The sequence below is a fragment of the Chiloscyllium plagiosum genome, unplaced genomic scaffold (assembly GCF_037043375.1).
Source record: "Chiloscyllium plagiosum isolate Xiang-an unplaced genomic scaffold, Cpla_swu_hap1 HiC_scaffold_39, whole genome shotgun sequence".
In the NCBI taxonomy this organism is placed as follows: Eukaryota; Metazoa; Chordata; class Chondrichthyes; order Orectolobiformes; family Hemiscylliidae; genus Chiloscyllium; species Chiloscyllium plagiosum.
This window is the reverse complement of record NW_028270177.1, coordinates 67,106,564-67,129,595: the sequence shown is the minus strand read 5'-3', so window position 1 is coordinate 67,129,595 and position 23,032 is coordinate 67,106,564. Positions and strand designations below refer to the sequence as shown.

At 45.8% G+C, this 23,032-nt stretch overlaps 1 long non-coding RNA gene across 2 annotated transcripts in view; it reads left to right on the top strand.

Moving 5' to 3' along the window:
* LOC148138752 (uncharacterized) overlaps positions 1-16,277 on the top strand; it is a 30,086-nt gene extending 13,809 nt beyond the window's left edge. For both annotated transcript variants that reach the window (XR_015753757.1, XR_015753756.1), the window contains one exon: positions 14,089-16,277. This is a non-coding gene — a long non-coding RNA (uncharacterized LOC148138752). The remainder of the gene's footprint in view (positions 1-14,088) is intronic.
* Positions 16,278-23,032: the final 6,755 nt, after the last annotated feature.

The following is a 23,032-nucleotide window of genomic DNA, read 5'->3' as shown; positions in this document are numbered from 1 at the left end:
GTACCCGCAAAAATCATCAAGGCTGTCTGTGGAACCGCAGGAGGTGGGAGAGAATCTATATGAGATTCTTTTACTGAAAGAGGATGTGGCAGCGAGAGTGTTTGGAGAAATAAATAGTGATCACGTGACAAGTGTCCATATTACAGAGGAGGGGGTACTGGATGTCTTAAACGGTAGCAAGGTGGAATAATCCCTGGGACGTACTCAGGTGTAACCCAGAACTTTGTGGGAATCTAGGGAAGTGTTTGCTGGACCCCTCGCTGAGATATTTGTGTCATTGATAGTCACAGGTGAGGTGCTGGAAGATGGGCGCAATTATTTGAGAAAGGTGGGAAGGAAAGGCCAGGGAACAATAGGCCAGTGAGCCTGAAATCAGTGGCACAGAAGTTGTTGGATGTGATTCTCAAGGACATGATTTACATGTAATTGGAAAGGCAAGAAGTGATGAGGGAGAGCAGCATGGCTTTGTACATGGAAGTCACTAACTTGGACTCCAGGAAGACACAAGGTTCTACATAACAGACTGGTTAGCAAGTTTGAGACTGTAGAATACAGGGAGGACGAGCTATTTAGATACAGAATTGTCTAGAAGGTCATGGAGATGTATAACATGGAAACAGACCCTTCAGTCCGTACCGTCCATGCCAACAACTTACCCAACCCAACAACTGTGTGAGAAATATGCTGTCAGGCTGGGTGCTGGGTCCACTGCTTTTTGTCATTTATAGCAATGATTTCTATGTGAATATATGAGGTATGGTTAGTAGGTTTACACTAGACACCAAAATTGGAGGTGTAATGGGCAGTGAAGAAGGTTACCTCAGTACAATGGGACTTCAATTAAATGGGCTAAGGAGGGGCAGATGGGTTTAATTTAGATAAATGAGGTTCTGCATTTTGGAAAAGCAAATCAGAGCAGGGCTTGTACACTTAATGAGGAGGTCCTGGGGAGTGTTGCTGAACAAAGAGACCTTGGAATGCAGGTTCACACTTCCTTGAAAGTGGAATCTTAGGTAGGCTAGTGAAGAAGATGTTTTGTATTGAGTATAGGAGTTGCGACATTATTTTGGAGCTGTACAGGGCATTGATTCACCTACTTCTCGAATTCTGCTTTCACTCCTGGTCTCCCCGCTATAGGAATGATGTTGTGAAACGTGAAAGGATTCAGAAAAGATGCACAAAGATGTTGCCAGGGTTGAGAGTTTGAGATATAGGGAGAGGCTGAATTGGCTGGGGCTGTTTTCCCTGGGCATCGGATGCTGAGAGGTGACCTCAGTGTTTGATACACTCGTGAGGGACATGGTGAGGGTGAACAGCCAGGGTCTTTTTCCCACGTTAGGTGTGTCCAAAACGAGAGAGCACAGGCTTAAGGTGTGAGGGAAAAGATTTAAAAGGGATGTGAGGGGCAATGTTTTCAAGCTGAACATGGTATGTATATGGAATGAGCTGCCAGAGAAAGTGTGGAGGCTGGTACAATTGCAACATTTAAAAGGCATCTGATTGGATATGTGATCAGGCAAGTTTGAGAAGGATATGAGCCAAGTCCTGGCAAATGGGATGAGATTAATTTAGGATATCTGGTGGGCATGGACAAGTTGGACCAAGGGGTCTGTTTCTGTGCTGTACATTTCTATGACACTAATAAATTAAAATTAAGATCGGTTTCTCTTTTATGGAGAGTTAGCAGAAGGTCAGAAAATTCTCCTTGGAGCTGAGAAGGTTAAGCAGTGATTTCAACGAGGAGCAGTATTGTTTCCAGGAAATTTAATTTACAGAGAGACAGCATGAGAAATTATTAACATTGTCACAATTTTTATGAACTACTTTCGGTAAGTGGCAAATAATGCAGGGTAAAAACGTGAAGATTATTTTACTCAGTAAGTTCTGAGCGTCTGGAACAGTTTGATTGACAGCTGGATGCAGATTCAGTAGTTATTGTCAAAACAAATTTGCAATTTTCCTTTTTAAAGGAAGGATTTGGAGGGCTATGTCCAAATGGAAGGTGAGTTGGGACTGACTGGCACCATCTCCAGACGGAGAGTGTACAGCCCCATTAGGCTGAATAGCCCCCAGCCCCTGTGCTCTGAGACACTGTCTCATTCACTGAATGACGAAGCTCATCACAGGGCAGAGCCATAGACATGTACAGCATGAAAACACACTCTTTGGTTAAACTGGTCTATGCAGACCAGATATCCCAACCTAATCTAGTCCCATTTACCAACACTTGGCACATATCCCTCTACTCCCTTACTATTCATATACCCATCCAGATGCCAAATGGTATAATTGTACCAACCTCCTCCACTTCCCGAGAGAAGATTCCATCCACGCACCAACTCCACTGTGAAAGAAATTGCCCCTCAGATCCATTTTAAGTCTTTCCCTTCTCATCTTAAACCTATGCCCTCTCGCTCTGGACTCCTCCACCCCAGGGAAGATACCTTGTCTATTTATACTACCCATGCCCCTCATGATTTAATAAACCTTTGAGGTCATCCCTCAGCCTCTGATGCATCTGGGAGGATCCCACCACTTATGTCACAATGGAGCCTGGCTGATTGACACAGCTTCAGACCAGTAGGACAGTTGGCGTGATCCTCCAGCCAAAGGGAGTGAATGAGGGGTGGGTCCAGCGGGCCAACACCTGACCATGAGCTTTGCAAGCGCAGTGTCACTGTGAGCGGGAGGGGTCTCAGTGAGTGTGAAGGGACTGGGAGAGAGATGGAGTTAGTGTGGACTGGGAGGGTTGATAAACACTGTTTCAGTCTGCTAGACCTGAAAAAAATACTCGGGGTAAATTAAAACCAAAAGAACTGCGGATGCTGTAAATCACACACAACAACCTCAAGGTACTGGAAAAGCTCCGCAGATCTGACAGCATCTGTGAAGAGAAATCAATTCGCACTTTGGATCCGGTGACGCTTCCTCAGGTACTGATATTACTGAGAAAAATACTATTGGTTTATATGCAGAAGGTAGGGGTTAAGGAGTAAATGATAGGTGTGGATAGAGTCAAAAGAGAGAGAGACAGAGAGAGAGGAGCAGTTGGACAAAGGAGTGGATATCAACCTGGCTGGGGGAGAGTAAATACCTGTTTATGGGGACTGTTAGTGGTTATCCATAGGTAGTGTGTAATAGCAGGCTATGTAATAACAAGGCCTGGTATTTGAGGTAGGGGGCAAAGAAACTAGAACGTGGGAGAGTTCAGGACCTAAAATTATTGAATTCGATGTTGAAGCCATGGGATTGCAGGGTCCCCGAGTGGGAGATGAGGTGTTGTTCTTCCAGCTTGCTTTAAAGTGTGGCGCTGGAAAAGCACAGCAATTCAGGCAGCATCCAAAGAGCAGGATAATCGACATATTGGGCATATAAGCACTTCATCAGAAATGTGGGAGTGGGGGAAGCTGGCTGAGAGATAAATAGGGAGGGGTGTGTGGGGTTGGGGGGAAGGGAGCTAGGAAGAGACTAGGTAGATGTAGATGGGGTAGTAAAAACAATGACTGCAGATGCTGGAAACCGGATTCTGGATTAGTGGTGCTGGAAGAGCACAGCAGTTCAGGCAGCATCCTGATGAAGGTCTTTTTCCCGAAACGTCGATTTCAAAGCTCCTTGGATGCTGCCTGAACTGCTAAGCTCTTCCAGCACCACTAATCCAGTAGATGGGATAGTGGTGAGAGGGTGGAATGGATAATTGGGAAGGATGATGGACAGGTGGGACAGTTCAACAGGCCAGTGCCGAGTTGGAGGGTTGAATCTGTGATGAGGTGGGGGAGAGGAGATGAGGAAACCTTGATGCCGTGTGGTTGAAAGGTCCCAAGGTGGAAGATGAGGTGTTCTTCCTCCAGGGGTCGGGTGGCTCGGATCTGGAGGTGGATGACACCCAGGAATTGCATGTCCTTGGCAGCGTGGCGGCAGAGGGGGGTAGCTGAAGTGTTTGGCCACAGGGCGGTGGGGTTGGTTGGTGCATGTTCCCTGAAATGTTCCACAAGTTGGCATCCTGACTCCCCACTGTAGGGGAGACCGCATCGAGAGCAAAGGACACAAAAAGTGAGGTGTTATTGGATGTGCAGGAAAATCTCTGCTGGATGTGGGAGGATCCTGTAGTGCCTTGGATGGAGTTGAGGGGGGAGGTGTGGGCACAGGTGGAAAGTGAAGGTGCTGGGAGTGGAGGATAGTTTGGTGGGTCGCATGGATCTAATGAGGAAGTCACAGAGGGAATGGTCTCGGGAATGCTGAAAGGGGTGGGGAGAGAAATATATCTCTGGTGGTGAGGTCTGATTTTAGTTGGTGGAAATGGCAGACGATGATGCATTGTATCTGGGTGGAAGGTGAGGAAGAGGGGGATTCCATACTTGTTGCAGTTGGAGGTGTGGGTGCCAAGGGCAGTGGTGTGGGAAGTGGAGGAGATACACGGGAGGGGAAATTGCAGTCCTTGAAATCGGAGGCCATTTGGTATGTTCTGAAGTGTTCTGCCAGCTTGCATCAAGCTTCACTGGAACACTGCAGTAAGCATGAGACAGAGATGTTGGCCTGGGAACAGCCTTTTGTGTTAAAGTGGGGGGCAACTGGATGCTCCGGGTTTTTTTTGCATCAGGACATAGATCATCAGCCATCTTTTCCAACACCGCTACTGAGATGCTACCAGGTTCCTGTCGACTCCATTAACAGCTTTCCGCCCTTCCAGCCGGATTGTTATCCACTCTTTTGTCTTTCCAAATGTTCCAGTCTCTCTTTGGGCTCTGTCCCCACCTATTATTTACTCTTTAACCCTTATCTCCTGTAGTCCAAAAATGTGCAGATTAGGAGAATTGGCCCAGCTAAATTTCCCGTAGTGTTCAGGGATGTGCATTAGTCCGGGGAAATGGTGAGTAAACGGAATGGGAATGGGTCTGGGTGGGTGTAGAATTGTTGGGCCGAAGGGCCTGTTTCCTGTGGGGATTCTAATTTTCCCAGTTGCCATCGGTTCTGAGGAAGGGTCACTGGACCCATGATGACCCTTTGTGTGTGCAGGAGGAGGAAACGGGAAAGGAGAGAGTGGCAGCAGAAACCGGATGAAATGTATCAGTGGAGACTGGGAGGGTTGAGTGACACTCTGTGCAGGTCGTTAATCTGAATTAGAAACTCCTGGTCCCTGGTTTGCAGCAAAGTGGAAGATGGCTTGGGCCTCAGGCAGTGAGAGGTGCTGGGTTATGGCTGCCATCTTTATCTGGGGCCAAGGTACAGCAAGGAGCATGCACGTGTCCTCTTCCTGGGTGGGGGCGGTGCGATTTGAAGAGGAGCATCCAACACCTACCAAAAGAAGTGTTTGCCTTCACTATTCATCTTGCACTGACTATGAGCTTTGTTTTGTGAATTTATTTTATAGGATATTAGTTGAGAATAATTGAGACTGTGATCTCAAAAGCAAGTTTCTACAGTCCACAGAGTCATCACGATCTGAATATCATTGACATTTAACTGTGAAAGGAGAAAGGTTTATCTGTTCTGTCTGTGGGAAAATATCTTCAATATTTTTGTCAAGCCAAAAGCAGAACGATGTTCAGGTCCATGGTTGGATCACCCTTTGGGTGTGTGTTCAATTCTTGGCCCTGTAGCTGTGGAAGGAGGTATTGGCCTGAGAGAGAGCACAGATTTATCCATATTACACCTCGTCTCTTTGCAGGAACTGTCAGATTTAGTCTCAATCATCCACTTTATGATGTGAACCTGTAAACTCCTTACTTCCAATTCCCTGCAAATTTCTCATTGAAATTCCTTGTGGACTCAAATTCCAGCACCATTTCAGGTGGAAAGTTCCAGATTCTGACAACTGTCTGTTCATTCGGAAACTGCTGAAGTCCATTTTGACTCTGGGGTTACAAAGGGATGAATTGAAGAGATGCTGGTCCTGAGCTCCCATTGAGATGCATTGGAACAGTACAGGAGGCTGAGGGCAGTGTAGGTGTGAGCAGACAATGAAAATGACAGGGCTGCACTGTGAGGGCTACTTGGATCAATGAGAGTGTTTTGGAGTTGGATGTAAACAGAGTGAGGTGAGACAGGGAGAAGGTGAAGCTGAAACTCCGTTTTACTTCAGACTATTCAGAAATTCACAGTCCCAATGGGAATAGCCAATTTGTCAGTGATACCTGCGGAGTATTTAAGTTTATAAAAGTACAACATATCAGCTGAACTAAAGATTTGTTTTATTATAATGGGCATGTTTGAAGTGAAGGAAGGTTGCTCACTCATTTAAATTCTCTTAATGGGAGTAACTAGATGAATGTAGTGAGATGTTGTTCCAAGAGCCCTCAGACCCGTGGTGTGCTCCTCTTGCACAATGTGGGACATAAGGGATGCTTCCAGTGTCCCTTACGGCTATGTGTGCAGGCAGTGTGCCCACCTGTCGCTACTGAGAAACTGTTTTTCAGACCTGGAACTGAGAATGGACTCGCTGTGGAGCAATGCTGAGATTTTTATGGACAGAATGGTTAATGAGTTAGTCACACTGCAGGTGAGAGTTACACAGGCAGAAAGGGAATGTGTGACCATCAGATCAAGTAAAAGGCTCAGGAAGGAAATGCAGGACTCCCCAGCGGTTATTCCCTTCTCATACAGATACTATGCACCACTTGGAATTCTATAAAGGGGGCAACAGGTGGGGTGGCCTCTCAGGGGAAATCAGCAACAGCCAGGTTCATGACACTGCTCCACTGCACAGAACAGGAGGAGGGAGAATGGCAGAGCTGTAGTGACAGGGGATCCAGTAGACAGGCGTGTCTGTGGCCACAGACATGAATCCAAACAGTGGAATTGAACCCAGGTCCCTTTATTGATAAGTGCACAGACCAATAAAGGTCAGTGTCCCAAATGCAACCTTCAGCACTTGACCACCCTGAAGCTCCATTTTCTAGGGACTGTGCACTTGTTCTGAGCCCTTCAGAGGGATTGAAGGGGACAGGGAAAAAACAGGAGCAAGGTTGTGTTGCAGATCTATAAAATAACTGTCTCTCTCGCCTCTCGGTTTCTCCCCCCGCCTCGGTCGCCCACACCCCTCGTGCCTCCTCCCCACCACAGGGAAAAGACCTTGTGTATTTACTCTATCCATGCCCCTCCTGATTTTATAAACCTCTATAAGGTCACCCATCAGCATCTAATGCTCCAGGGAAAACAGTGTATTCAACCTCTCCCTGTAGCTCAAATCCTCCAACCCTGGCAACATGCTTGTAATTCTTTTCTGACCCCTTTCACGTTTCACAATATTGTTTTGATAGGAAAGAGACCAGAATTGCATGCAATATTCCAAGATTGACCTAACCAATGTCCTGTAGAGCCGCAATATGACCTCCCAACTCCTATACTCAGTGCTCTGACCGATAAAGGAAAGCATACTAAACACCTACTTCACTATCCTATCTACCTGCGATTCTGCTTTCAAGGAGCTATGAACCTGCATTCCAAGGTCTCTTTGTTCAGGAGCACTCCCGAGGACCTTACCATTAAGTGTATACACCCTGCTAATATTTGCTTTTCCAATATGCAGCACCTCACATTTATCTAAATTAAACTCTTTCTGCCAGTCCTCAGCACATTCGACCCTCTGATCAAGATCCTGTTGTAATCTGAGGTAATCCTCTTCACTGTCCACTACACCTGCAATTTTGGTGTCATCTTACTAACAATGCTTCCTATATTCACATCCAAATCATTGATATAAATGATGAAAATTAGTGGATCCAGCACCAATACTTTGTGACACCCCACTGGTCACAGGTCTCCAATCTGAAAAGCAACCTTCCACCACCACCCTCTGTCTTCTACCTTTGAGCCAGTTTTGTATCCAAATGGCTAGTTCTCTCTATCTTCCTTGAGATCTAACCTTGCTAACCAGTCTTCCATGGGGAACCTTGTTGAACACCTTACTGAAATCCATGTAGATCGTTTACACCGCTTTGCCCTCATCAATCCTCTTTGTTACTTCTTCTAAAAAAGTGACTCATGTTCATGAGAGGTGATTTCTCACACACAAAGCAGTTATTAATATCCACGACTTAACTGTACATTGGGGTCTGCGTCACACAATTATAGGTGTTAATATTCTGGATAAAGTTCACGTACACCAGCTTTGTGTTAGTGACTGTGTGTTGAGTCTTGTTAATAACACCAATGCCGGTTAGTTCCTTTTGAAAGGCAGTCCCTTCCGTTCTGCTTGTCTCCTCCATCCCCACCGTAGACAGTAAGTGGGAGGAGCTCATGGAGTTTCCATGTGAGTGAAATTGAGAAAATCTTCCCTTCATTCCATTAGCCCACCAGGAAATAGTGGTAGTGTCCTTACCTCTGAACCAAGAGGTTTGGGTTCAAAGTTGAGTAACAGCATCTTTGAAGAGGCTGTTTGGAAAACATGCCCAAGCTTCCAGCTGTCCCTGCCTGAGCCTCCAAATACAACCTTCCTGTAGTTTCTCTCCTGTCAGACTCTCCCATTGCTCAGTTTGTCCAGGATCCCCTCCTGCTGCTGCACTGCTCCTGTCCCTCACTGAGCTGTCCATCCCCCCAGTGTCCTCCACATTCATTCATTGTTTACCATCCTATTGTCCCAGTACTCCAGTCCTCCAGCCCCGCCCCCTCCACCCTATTGGGCAGCAACTGCTGTCAATCACCCAGGGTCCTATGTGATCTGGAGCATGCTCTGTAGGAGGGGCAACCAGTGCACGGGCGCAGTGCTGGCCAATTGTTGGCGTATGTGCAGTATGGGACAGTGCCAGGGAGGCTGTGGGTGTGTGGGATTAATCTGTCATTTGGCAGCTCACTCCTTTCCTCCTCTGGGAACAGGACCCAGGGGAATGGTCCCAGCCCTGGTATCGTGACAAGTGGTCGGCGTATCAGTGGGGGGAGCATTTTGCAGAAAGTTATCTGAACTCGTGTGAAGATTCAGTAATGTTATGGAGAGGATCAAGGATGGGCCTGCAATTAAAGTTCTAATTTGGTTCATTTTAGTTCAACCAGATATGATTTGGCCAGTGTGTGCAGGATGGTTCTTATCAGAGGGTCGGTGTGGGGAAAATAAATAAGAGATTCCAGATTGGGAAAAAAAAATCAGTTTGGGTCTGACCAGGAAGGAACCCCTTTGAGGTGGAGGAGGATTCACCAACACCCAGGAGGCTCTGATTCAGAGTAATAGACTTGATTAGATTAGATTTCCTACAGTGTGGCAACAGGCCCTTCGGCCCAACCAGTCCACACTGAAGAGTAACCCACCCAGACCCATTTCCCATGGCCGATTCACCTGACTTGAGCATCTTTGGATTGTGGGAGGAAACCGCAGCACCCGGAGGAAACCCACGCAGACACGGGGAGAACGTGCAAACTCCACACAGACAGTCACCCAAGGCTGGAATCGAACCTGGGACCCTAGTGTTGTGGGGCAGCAGTGCCATCGTGCCACCCCCTTTTTTTTTGTTCTTAGCCTGCAGGCAGGAGCTAGGGAGCTGAATTCAAGGAGAGGAGAGAGAGTGCGAGAACTGGGTGTGGAGGAAAGGAGTGAGGAGATTGGTCTGGTCTTCAGTTAACGAGAGAGAAATTGTGAGACTGAGATTTAAAGCTTTGGGGCAACAAGGAAACTACAATTTAATACTATCATTGTCTTATAAAGATCTTGTTTTCTCTGTACGGTACTGAAATGGCGGATTTGCGGATGAGAAATTCAAATTGAACTTCATGTTCAGTTTTGATGGTTACTTGATCCGTGCCGATCTGAATATCATTGGCCTTTTCATGTTGAAGGAAAGGTGTGTATTCTGTCCGTGGGTGAATATTTCAAATATCACTGTGACTGGAAACATTACTGAGACACAGCCAAGTCCATGTCAGTGTGGTGACTGTGGAGAGAGATTTCGTTTGTTTTTAAAAGTCTGAAAAACATGGCACATTTTCCAGGAACAATTAAGCTACAGATTTGTTTTGTATGAGGACAAGGTTTTAATTAACCAAGCAACCAGAAAGAGACAAGGATGCCTGCACCATGGAACAAACCATGAAAACGGGATTGTTGTAAAGGAGTTAATTATCGATCATGGCTTGTAATTCATTGGCGTTGTCACGTCGGTTCCAGCGCCTTTGGGAAATAGTGGAAATGTGATGAATTTAATGTAGGTTTCAGTTATTAAACGGGAAAAAGTGCAGAAGAAATTTACAAGGATTTTTGCCAGGGCTCAGGGGTCTGAGTTATAGGAAGAGGTTGGACAAGCAAGGATTTTTTTTTGGTTAGAGCAGAGGAAACAGGGGGGGAATCTTTTCTCGAAGTCTATAAGACAATGAGAGGCATGGGTAAGGTGAATGCACTCAGTCTTTTGCCCAGTGAATCAAGGACTGGAGGGCATCAGTTTAAGGTTATAGGAGAAAGAATGAAAGGGAACCTGAGGGGCAACTGTTTTACACAGAGGGTGGTATGTATATGGACTGAGCTGTCAGTGGAAGTGATTGAGGTGGGTACATTAATAACATGTAAAAAATATTTGGACAAATGCATGGATAGCAAAGGGTCAGAAGCAGATGGGCCAAGTGCAGGAAAATGTGGTTCATGTGATGGGCATTTTGGCGGGCATGGGCCAGTTTGGGCCAAAGGGCCAGCCTCTGCTATAGGATGCTCTGACTCCAAGTATATTTGCTATTTCTCCTGCTATCTCTGGTAGCACCCTGGGATGTATTTCATCTGAGCAAGGAGACGTGTCCACCTTTAGCTCCATTAGCTTGCCCAGTTCTAACGCTTTCGTGATGATGGTTGTTTCTTGCTCCTCACCTTCCTTTGTCTCTTTATCAATGACTGGCATGTTCTTCATATCCTCCACTGTGAAGACTGACTGCTGTGTACTCATATTCCTGAACCCTGCTGGATAGGAATAACTAGGTGCAGAACTCTGAGAGGTCTTCTTTGAGTCTTTATTGATGAGACATGGTAGGTACCTTGATAGTGTACATGCAAAACACCTCCAGGCAGCATCAGGTAACTCCCCGCCTGTCCGACGTGCCACTCCCATTCTTATACCTTTGTGGTTTGTGGTTTTGAGTGGAGGCTGTCTCTCAATATTATTTCCATAGCAACGGCAGTTAAAAAGTCGAGTTCAGCTCAACACTTTGTGGTTAAACCACATACCCCTCCCCCACACCCCTGTGGCTCAGTCAGGTATCTGACAGGCACTTCAGTTTCAGTGGGGCTGTCTGTCAGGATTCTGATGTTGAAGAACTGGTGTTGGACTGGGGTAGGCAAAGTTTAAAAACCACACATCACCAAGTTGTACTTCCAAATAAACCTGTTGGACTATAAGCTTTTGCAGTGTGCTGAGAGTTTGAACTTTATCAGGATTATCTCTATGGTAACAGTTAAGTCCTTCAACAATTACAGAGGCCATATGTTCCCCACATAATAGGTTTCCCTCTAGCAGTGTAAACTGCTATTCTGACCCTGGGGATAGCTACTCAATCCCATCTAGCTTTCTGTTGATCTTTAAAGTTTTTCTAATCTCCTAGATTCTCCTTGGTCTTTGCCACTTTGTCTGCTTTCTATTTCAATTTGATAAACTCCCTTATTTCCTTAGCCACCCATGACAGATTACTTCTTTTCCTACAGTCCTTTGTTTTCACTGATATATACTTTTGCTGAGCAGTTTGAAAATTTTTTTGATATTCCTCCACTGTCTGTCAACTGTCCCACCCTAAAGTCTTTGCTTCCAGTCTACATTAGCCAACTCCTGCCTCATCCTATTGTAGTCTCCTTTGTTTAAGCACAGGATCTTGGGATTGGATTTAATCTTCCCGCTTTCCAACTGTGTTCTAAATTCAATCATACTTATCATAAGTCTTTTATCAGATTATGATGTGAGGCGATGTTACCTGGGTATTTTGGTTTTCATTGTCAGAGACCTTGGCTTTGTCATAAAGTACAGGATAGATATTCACAACAGAGTATTCTGGACGGTGTGAATGTACTGCACAGTCTAAAACCATAAATCACTGTCTCCCCTCCATTCACATGATTTGGAGATGCCGGTGTTGGACTGGGGTGTACAAAATTTTTAAAATCACACAACGCCAGGTTATAGTCCCTCAGGTTAAATTGGAAGCACACTAGATTTTGGAGTGTCTCTCCTTCATCATGATCCAATTAAACCTGTTGGACTATAACCTGTTGTGTGATTTTTAACTCACCTCAATTTAAAATTGCAAAATCATTATCTCCCACATGCTTCCTCACTATCTAATCCACCTGACTATCCTGCTTTTTCCGAAAATCTCCTTTGGTGAAGGTGGTGAGTTTTGGATTCAGCTTTCCAGTTATTACCGTAAAAAGATAAGCCCTGGGCCCAGGAGAGGCAATGCAGCCCTTCGAACCAGCTCCACCATTTAAGACCATGATGATTGAGCTCACCTCGGTCTCAGCTGGATTTTTCCCACCTGCTCCCTCTCTTGCCCTTCATCTCATTGCAAATTTAACATCTGCATCTCTTCAGTAAATTTGCTCATTGTCCTGGCAACCACTGCATTTTGAATAGGCAATTCCACAGATTCACAGTACATTGAGATAGGTACATTCTTCTTCATGAGAATAGAATAGATTCCCTACAGTGCAGAAACAGGGTATTCGTCCATGGAGTCCACACCAACCCTATAATGAGCATCCCATTCAGACTCACCCATTCCCTGTGTTTCCCATGGTTAATGGCTTAACCTGCACAGGCATGGTCACTGTGGGAATTTAGCATCGCCAATCCACTTAACCTGCACATCTTTGGACTAAGAGATGAAACTGGAGCACCCAAAGGAAACTCGCACAGACACGGGGAGAACGTGTAAACTCCACACAGTCGCCTAAGGTTGGAACCAAATCCAGGTCCCTGACGCTGAGAGTCAGCAATGCGAACCATTGATCCACCTCTGCTTAAAATCATCTCCTATTAACTACCCCACACCCCAGTTGGCTGAGTCTATATTCCTTATATCAGATAATCAGGTTGTGGAAGCAGATGTATCAGTGAAACCCAGTGACAGTCCATATGTTCTGTGTGTCTGAATGGGGATCCTATACACAACACCCTCCAGCCTACACTTTTCAATCACTTTCCAGAGACAGGGTTCCAGTGGCTTCATGGGGACTACAACTCCCACAGTCCGTGAAGCAGGGCCCACACGTGTGTGGGGAAACCCGGCACTGTACATGTACAGAATGTGGGCGGGTTTTGGAGCATGTGCTTTGGGTAAGTATACTTTGTAGAAAGTATTTCACACTGTGATTGACTGGAGGAGGAATGTATCTGCTTATAGTATTGATCTGTTGGGGGATCAAAGTGTCACCACACCCATGTAGGACCACTCTCCATCCCCAATTCATTGTAATGGTGGGAATCAACTAATGGGAAACAAAGAAGGATCTGCCCCATTCTCCCAGACTGAAGTTTCTTCTGTCCAGGATCTGCCACCTCCCTTTCTGTTTCCTTTTGTCTCATTCTGCAGTTACATTACTGACTTGCAGCAACTGAAGGGAAAGGAAGTGAACCCAGAAAGGGTGCAGAGTCTAACCAGGGATGAGAAGTGGTGGAATGGATCTGTTTATCAGTAACTCCATGAGAATGTACATTAGGGGTACATTAGGGGGCAGCAGAGTCAGAATGGTGGGAGAGAGTAATTGGGCTGGAGGGTTACAGCTTTTGGGGAAGAAAGGGGAAAAATATTCCAGAGCAACTAGAATTGTCTGTTCTGAATTTCTAACTTTTTTTTTTAGATTAGATTACTTACAGTGTGGAAACAGGCCCTTCGGCCCAACAAGTCCACACCGACCCGCCGAAGCGCAACCCACCCATACCCCTACCTTTACCCGTTTAACCTAACACTACGGGCAATTTAGCATGGCCAATTCACCTGACCCGCACATCTTTGGACTGTGGGAGAAAACCGGAGCACCCGGAGGAAACCCACGCAGACACGGGGAGAATGTGCAAACTCCACACAGTCAGTCGCCTGAGTCGGGAATTGAACCCGGGTCTACAGGCGCTGTGAGGCAGCAGTGCTAACCACTGGGCCACCGTGCCGCCCACCTGTACATATTCCTTTATACAGGGTGCTAGATGGTGAAGATTTGCAGACTGAAATCTCAAAATCATGTGCAGATCGTGATTAAGTTAACCAGCATTTGAAGATCCAAAGATAGAGACTCACTCGGCCAAAATCCTGCAACACTCTCCATCCCAGCATTGTCGGTCTCTCTGCACCAAATGGACTGTGAATGGTATGAGACAGCAGCTCACTACCATCTTCTCAAGGGTAACTAGAGATGGGGACTAAATGCTGGCTGAGCCAGTGATCCCCATATCCTGGAAATGGGTTCTATCTCTAGTTGCTGAATCCCGGTTGATGTTACTACAGGATGAAGAGGGACACTGAGTGGTGCATCCTCCAGGAGGCAGCACCATCACATTTCCCCCGCCTACAACCGCACTGCAACCTTCCCACCATCAAAATCAACATTAAGCCATTTTGCTTTTGGTTAATCAGCCACAGTAAACCACCCGTGTAACCAATTGAATATTTATAAACAAGGCCCATGACGGGCAAAGCAAACCATTGCAAGTGACAGAGTGAGAAGGGACTAAATCAAAGGAGAGTTGGGGGTGAGGGAGCAGCGACAGAGATAAAGCACTGTATCCCCTGTGGTGCCTACCTCTATCTGAAGGCATCAAGAGCATTGATGCACACCACATGCTCCTTCTCCAAGGACACCTTGCTGTGTAGCCTTTATCCTCAATCATAGAATAGAATCCCGACAGTGTGGAAGGAGAGCATTGGCCAATCAAGCCCCACCGACCATCTGAAGAACATCACGCCCAGAGCACTCTCTCACTGTAACACTGAATTTCCCATGGCTGGTCCACCTAGTCTGCACAATCCTGGACACTGTGGACAATTCAGCACGACTGGTCCGCCTAACCTGCACATCTTTGGGCTGTGGGAGGAAACCAGAGCACCTGGAGGGGACCACATTATCATGGGGAGAATGTGGGAACTCCACATTGACCAAGGCTGGTCTCCAACCTTGTACGTGGTGCTGTGAAGCAGCCGTGCTACGATCATAATTTAAATCGAAATAGATGATCATTGCTTATTGTCACATTGCTGTTTGTGGAGACTAACTGCCCAGAGAGACACCCTGGGGTTCAGAAAGTGGCAATATAAATTCTGTCAACTCCAGCCCAGTTAATATGATTAAAAACCACAACATCAGTACTCCAGCAGTGTCATCATGTACAATGTCCAGTCCTGACTCTGATGGACAGTAATATCAGAATCAGAGTCCAGCAGTGATGTGTGAACTCTACCCCACATGGAGCAGGTGGATGACCACTTACTGGACTCAGTTGTGTTGAAAACTCAGCAAATCCCTTGTCACACAAAGAGGTGAATGCTTCATATCCAGTGTGAACCCGCTGGGGTCTCAGGGGGTGGGATGAATCACTGAATCCCTTCCCACACACCGAGCATCTGAATGGCCTCTCCTCTGTGTGGGCTCACTGGGGTCTCGGGGCAGGATGAATCTTTGAATCCCTTCTCACACACTGAGCATCTGAATGGCCTCTCCCCCTCTGTGGGCTCACTGGGGTCTCAGGGGCAGGATGAATCACTGAATCCCTTCTCACGCACTGAGCATCTGAATGGCCTCTCCCCTTGTATGGGTTCACTGGGGTCTCAGGGCAGGATGAATCTTTGAATCCCTTCTCACACACTGAGCATCTGAATGGCCTCTCCCCGTCTGTGGGCTCACTGGGGTCTCAGGGGCAGGATGAATCACTGAATCCCTTCTCACGCACTGAGCATCTGAATGGCCTCTCCCCCTGTGTGGGTTCACTGGGGTCTAAGGGGGCAAGGTGAATCACTGAATCCCTTTTCATACACTGACCATCAGAATGGCCTCTCCCCTGTATGAGCTTGCTGGGGTCTCAGGGGGCAGGATGAATCACTGTCATCTCTCACACACATCCATCTGAATGGCCTCTCCCCTGTGTGGGCTCGCTGGGGTCTCAGGGGGCAGGATGAATCACTGAATCCCCCTCACACACTGACCATCTGAATGGCCTCTCCCCCTGTGTGGGCTCGCTGGGGTCTCAGGGGGCAGGATGAATCACTGAATCCCCCTCACACACTGAGCATCTGAATGGCCTCTCCTCCGCGTGGGCTCACTGGGGACTCAGCAGCTGGTACATTTGAGTGAATCTCTCCCCACGCTGGGAGCAAGTGAATGGCCTTTCCCCAGAGTGAGCTTGCTGGTGCTTCAGCAGGTCACTGAGTGAATCCTTTCCCACACACTGAGCAGGTGAATGAGCTCTCCCCGATGGGAATGCACTGATGTCTCTGCGGGTGGGAGATTTGAATGAATACTTTCTCACACATTGAGTAGGTGCAGGGTCTAAATCCACTGTACCATCTCTGATGCCTTAGCAGATTGTAAGATCGAGTAAACCCTTTCCCATACATGAGGCAGGTGAGCAGCCTCTTTGCAGTGTGACTGTGTCGGTGAGTGTCTTACTGGGAGGGTAGGTAAATTCCTTCCCACAATCCCCATGTTTGCATACCCTCGTCCTGGTCCAGTCATAATGGTGTCTTCCCAGATCACATGACTGGTTAAATATTCGACCACATGTGAAACATGGGAATGATTTCTCTGGGCTAGGAATGCTGCTTTCCCCTTCCTTATTAACGATAAGGATCAGGACCTGCAGAATTGGATGACTCTGCAGTTGATATGATGTTAATGTTTCCCATCTGGGAACTCTCACTCTCTGTAAAACAATTTTTCCCTATCATTACTACAACTCCCAAAACCAGTTTTCCCATCAGTTCTCCTGAACTTATAAATTTGGACTAATGCAATGACCTCAGTAATGTGCCTTTCTCTCACCTGTTTCTGAAAGTAAATTAGGACCATTTTGAATAACTTTGCACACTTTACCAGAAGAACCCACACCTATTCTTTCATTTAAAAGTTTTAACCCATGAGAAATTTATTACCTGCTCCAATGACAGTTATAATGGTCTGACCACTTCTACGGAGCCAGTGCAGGTCAATTCTAACAGCTATCAATAAATTGTGCCAGAACAGGATGTCCCACAACAGGAAGTGCTCTGACACTCAATGCCCTTGAGTTGTGTTTTTTTCGTAAAGCCCCTCATGCATCTGGCAATACAATTGAAGATATTTTATACAGTAACCTTACAGTCTCAATTGCCAGTTCCAGTCCATGAAGCAGCCAGTTACATGCACCAGTGACTTGAATTCTGACGACAGCATTTCCCTGGCAGGAGAGATTGAAGAGCATGAAATTGTCTTCTCTGGAGTATCTAAGAAACACTTGAAATGAACAAAATTCTTCAAGAGCTCGATAGGACAGATACAGGAAGGATGTGCTCCCAGGCTGGTGTATCTGGAATGAAATCAGCACTAACTGTGGTTTCTTTACCCAGCATCCTCTTTAGCTGCATAAATGTTTAAGATATATTTGCTGCTCTAATTCCACTCTCTTGATCACTCCCGTTTGTAACTGCTGTAGTGTTGGGGGGCATGCAAATTGATAACATTTGATTCAATCCATCCCAAAACCCCTCTGTGTCTGTGTCTCACTTTTGTTCACCGAGACCGTCATTCAATCTGACCCCTTCACAATCCCTGCTCTGATATTTCCTTAGAGGGCTCAGAATAAAATGTTCACACAAGGACAAAAGGAGGCTGATGGGCTCATCACCTCACTGAATGCCATTCTTTACCTTTACCCCATAAACCTTCCCATTCGTCCTCTTCCAATAACTGTTCAATTGAATTCTCTTCATTGTACCTGACTCACTACACTTTTTGGCAGTGCTTTCCTGACCATAAACTTTCTCTGCATGAAATTGTTTTGTCTCATGTCACATGCGCTTCCTTTGTCAATCCCTTTACATCGGTGCCTCCTCATTATTGATTCTACCATGCATGCGAATAGTTTGTCCAAATCAACTCTCACTGGATCCCTCTTGGAGGTATCTTTACCCAGTATCCCCCGGGATGGTGAATATCATCTCTTCCTGTCACAGGAGACCAGTGCGAGACCATTCAGGTGCTCTCACTGTAAGATTGTGTTCAGTACACCATCCAGCCTCAATGTACTCCAGTGAGAGGCCATTCACCTGCTCTGAGCGTGGGAAGCAGTTCACTCAGATATCCAGCTTGATGAAACACCGGTGAGTTCACAAGTAACCACAGTGATTGGATTTGTTTTGTTTGTTCATGGGATCACGGCATCACTTACTGGGGCAGCATTTGTCATCCATTCTGACTGCCCAGGAGATGGTTCAGAGTCAACCACATTATTCAGGGTCTGGATTCACATGTCGGTTGGACCAGGTCAGAATAAACAGTTTCACAAACCCAGTGACATGAAGAGTTGTTTTCTGGTCTATTATCCTATTTCAGAAATAATAATGAATAATTTTTGCAGTTGAATTAAAAGTGAAAGAACAAAATGGGTTTTAGTCTGATTGAGCACGTCCTCCTGTTTTCTCAGTTGTTATTGACAATCTCATTCCCCTCGCACCAGAACCTGTTCCAGAGAGTGTTACAGAAAAGGCAGAATGGTCAGCTGCAGCTGGTCACCTGACCAGTCACTGGACCCAGAGGTTCACTCTCCACAGATGTTGCCAGATCTGCTGACTTTTTCCAGCAATGTCTGTTTTTATTCCTGATTTCCCAGCATTTGCAGATGGTTAGTTTTTCAATATTGATCTTGTCTGTTGCAGAGGAGTTTATTAATGAGTTTGGAGGGTTTTGGAAATTGCAAGTTAGGCCACAAATCAGCCATAATCATCCTGAATGGCAGAGAAGGGTTGAGGGGCTGAATGGCCTCCTCCTGTTCCAATGAAAGTTGTCCATCTGCAGCTTGTGGTAACATTTCCCCTCACTGTTCACATCACATCCATGTCTAACACACTGTTACTGACTGAACAAACCTCCTGTGTTTGAGTTAAACCTGCTAATGTTCAGTGGCTCCCTCTCCTGCCTCTCGGATTTAACTCTCATCATGGAATGCTGTCTCGTATTACTGCGGGAATGCCCACAAAGGGCTCAGCCTGGATTCTGTATCCCCTGAGACCCACAAACCTGGTTTATTTCCTTCTTCCTCTTTCATTCTGGCTATTGAACACTCAGTTTCAATCCAATCTCCTGTCATGATCTTCAAAATGTCCATGTGGGTGGACTAGAGGCAGCTGGGATTTAATGAAGAGAAGTGGGGATTAGGCAGAAGAATGAGGAGAGCTGACAGCAAAGGCAGTTCTCATTGTAACGGCAGAGTTTCTCCATGACCCAGTGAGTGGTGAGGCACCTGAGATTGTGGGGGAGGCAGATTTGGGATCAGGGATTTGGAAAAGCACTCAGACACTGACTGACCTGTCCATCTGATTGTTAACTCAGACAAAAATACACAAAGAAAGAGGCACATTTAGATAGCACCTTTGATGACCTGGGGCAATGAAACATGCTTCAAACCCAATGATTTCAGCCTCAAATCTCTGAAAATACAGACACAAAGCTTCCTACTTGAACCAGGTTGTCTCTCCAGCGTCCTTTTTTCTTGAGAATAGAGTTTTAAGCTGTGTAGCCATTCCTGGTGATTGTAACCTCTGTGTCCTTGTAAGATGTATGACTGAACCTTTATTTTCCTGTTCCCTGTGAGCGACATCAGCAGCAGAAACAGGTCCTGACCTGTGTGGGTTTCGGTTGGAGTATTTATATTTACAAATTCATTCTCGCCCTCACGTACAGTGTGAAATTGCTGTAAAACAGAAGGAAAGGAGTGAGAGAGCAGCCACAGAAACACAAAGGCCGCATGTGTACCTGAGCTGAATGAACCTGGCATGAGGAAAACGTGTCGACAATCACAACTAATTAGAATTACAGGATCTCTGAGGTGCACAAAGAGACTATTCGGTCCATCGAGTCTGCAATGACCCTACCTCCATAACCCCACATTTACCATGGTTAGCCCAACCCACCTAACCTACACACTACAGGCCATGTTAGCACGGCCAATCCAGCAAACCTGCACATCTGTGGGAGGGTCACATATTATGTCTAAATGCTCAGGATTGTGGATGAAGGCTCACAAATACTTGACTCTGACACAAATGCTCTGTTTTTTTTTCAAAATAAAATCTGGGGGAAACTGCAACTGGAAAGAATTCTGATTATCTCAGGAGGAAGAGAATTCAAAACTCGTGCCATTGACCCAGGGGGCACAGTGATAGTTACAGATGTCTGGGAACCATCAGAAATGTAACAGGTTGTGAGCAAGGTGGGGGTGAGACAAGGACAAAAAGACATTCTGTCACACGGGGGAAGGCAGGAGAAATTAAACAGCAGAAATGGTAGTCCCTCAAGGCCACAGGGAATGGAGTTAGGGCTGGGAAAGAAACAAGGTGAGCAGCTGCCAAAGAAATACTTTGAAAAAACAGATTATAACAACATAGAGGACAGAGTTCACAGTCTGAAATTGTTGCTGTCATTGGTGAGTACAGAACGCTGTAAAGCCTGGATCGTTCTATTACAGCCAACACATACAGGATGGACAAAGTGGCCTCGATCTGTGCTGTAACTTACTGACAAATTTATTCTGACGTTTTGAATTCAGGTCGGCTGATATTCATAAATTCTCAAATTGGACTTAAGTTTAATATTCTGGAGAAATGTCAAATAAATCGCAATGATCCCATTCTGCAGACTTTAGTCCATAGCCCTGCATGTTCTAGCGTTTCAGTTACATCCATGTCCTTTTATTCTAATGTGATGCCGACTACTGCCTCTACCACCCCATCAGTGAGTTCTTGCTCCCCACCATCCACTCCCCTTCTTTCTGAGAATTAGTTTCAATCTAAAACCTCCAGTTTCTGACCTCTCTGTTATGAATAGCTCCTTCCTAGCCACTCGATCTGGATTCCTCAGCATCTTATCACTTCAATTAAATCTCAGCTCATCCTCCTCGGAAAACATCCCCAACTTATCCAACCTTTCCTCAGAGCCGACATTCTCCAATCATGGAAACATTCTGATCAATCTCCTCTGTACTCTCTCTGGTGAGAACACATCAACGTGGGGACTAGGAGTGAGTGCAGTACTTTAACCATAGATTAACTGGTGTTCCTGACATTTCCCGTGTCACCTCCGTGTTCTTGTGGTTGTCGCTGATACAAGAAGTGTCCTGGTTTTCCCACATGGAACTGGATGTGCACTCCATGGGGCTGGGATTCCCTACCATTTGTTAACTAATCCTAAATTAACTCCAGATTAAAACAAGATTATCAGATACCCAACAATCAACTTGTTCCATTATTCTCAAGTCAATTTAAAAATTATTACTATCTAAATACCACAGGCTTTAATTTGCTGAACAAGTATTCAGATGTATTCTCTGTTCGAATCACTTGAAGATTATTACCTTCAGCTACATTTGGTGAATTAAACACTGATTGCAAATATATGAATATCAAATGGATTTGAGTTTGATGATAATTAATCTAGTCTGACATTCGTGTTGATTAATATCAATATAAACAGCAATAGGGTTGATTCATACCTGCCCTCTGGGCAATTAGGCATGGGCAGTAAATGCTGACGGGTCAGCGACACCCTTATCTTGTGAATGAATAAAGGAAAATAAAAGTCTCTACCCAGTGTGAATCTGCACATGTTCAACGATGTTGTGAACATTTCCAAAACTAAGTTCTCTATATGCAAAAAACATTATGAACTGCCAATACCATTGTTCATTACTTGGTGTGAATAAGAGAAAAAAAATCCTTCAACTTGTGGTTATGAGTAAATTCACTGGTGTCTCAGCAGGATGGATGCCTGAGTGAATCCCTTACACCCCCCCCCCCCACACACACACACACAATAGACAATAGCTGCAGGAGTAGGCCATTCAGCCCTTCGAGCCTGCACCGCCATTCAATATAATCATGGCTGATCATTCCTAATCAGTATCCTGTTCCTGCCATATCTCCATAACCCTTGATTCCACTATCTTTGAGAGCTCTATCCAACTCTTTCTTAAATGAATCCAGAGAGTGGGCCTCCACTGCCCTCTGGGGCAGAGCATTCCACACAGCCACCACTCTCTGGGTGAAGAAGTTTCTCCTCATCTCTGTCCTAAATGGTCTACCCCGTATTTTTAAGCGGTGTCCTTTGGTTCGGCACTCACCCATCAGTGGAAATATGTTTCCTACTGCCAGAGTGTCCAATCCTTTCATAATCTTATACGTCTCAATCAGATCCCCTCTCAGTCATCGAAACTGAAGGGAATACAAGGCTAGTCGCTTCAGTCTTTCAGTGTAAGGTAATCCCACCATTCCAGGAATTGACCTCGTGAATCTACGCTGCAATCCCTCAATAGCCAGAATGTCTTTTCTCAAATTTGGAGACCAGAACTGCACACAGTACTCCAGGTGTGGTCTCACCAGGGCTCTGTACAGCTGCAGAAGCACCTCTTTGCTTCTATACTCAATTCTTCTTGTTATGAAGGCCAGCATGCAGGTACAGCAGGTAGCGAAGAAGGCTAACAGCATGCTGTTAGCCTTCTTCGCTACCTGCTGTACCTGCATGCTGGCCTTCATTGACTGGTGTACAAGAACACCCAGATCTCTCTGTACTGCCCCTTTACATAAATTGATTCAATTGAGGTAGTAGTCTGCCTTCTTGTTCTTGCCACCAAATTGGATAACCATACATTTATCCACATTAAACTGCATCTGCCATGCATCTGCCAACTCACTTATCTTGTCCAGGTCACCCTGTAATCTCCTAACATCCTCATCACATTTCACCCTGCCACCCAGCTTTGTATCATCAGCAAGTTTGCTAATGTTATTGCTGATACCATCTTCTATACCATTAACATATATTGTAAAAAGCTGCGGTCCCAGCACGGATCTCTGCAGTACCCCGCTGGTCACTGCCTGCCATTCCGAAATGGAGCCGTTTATC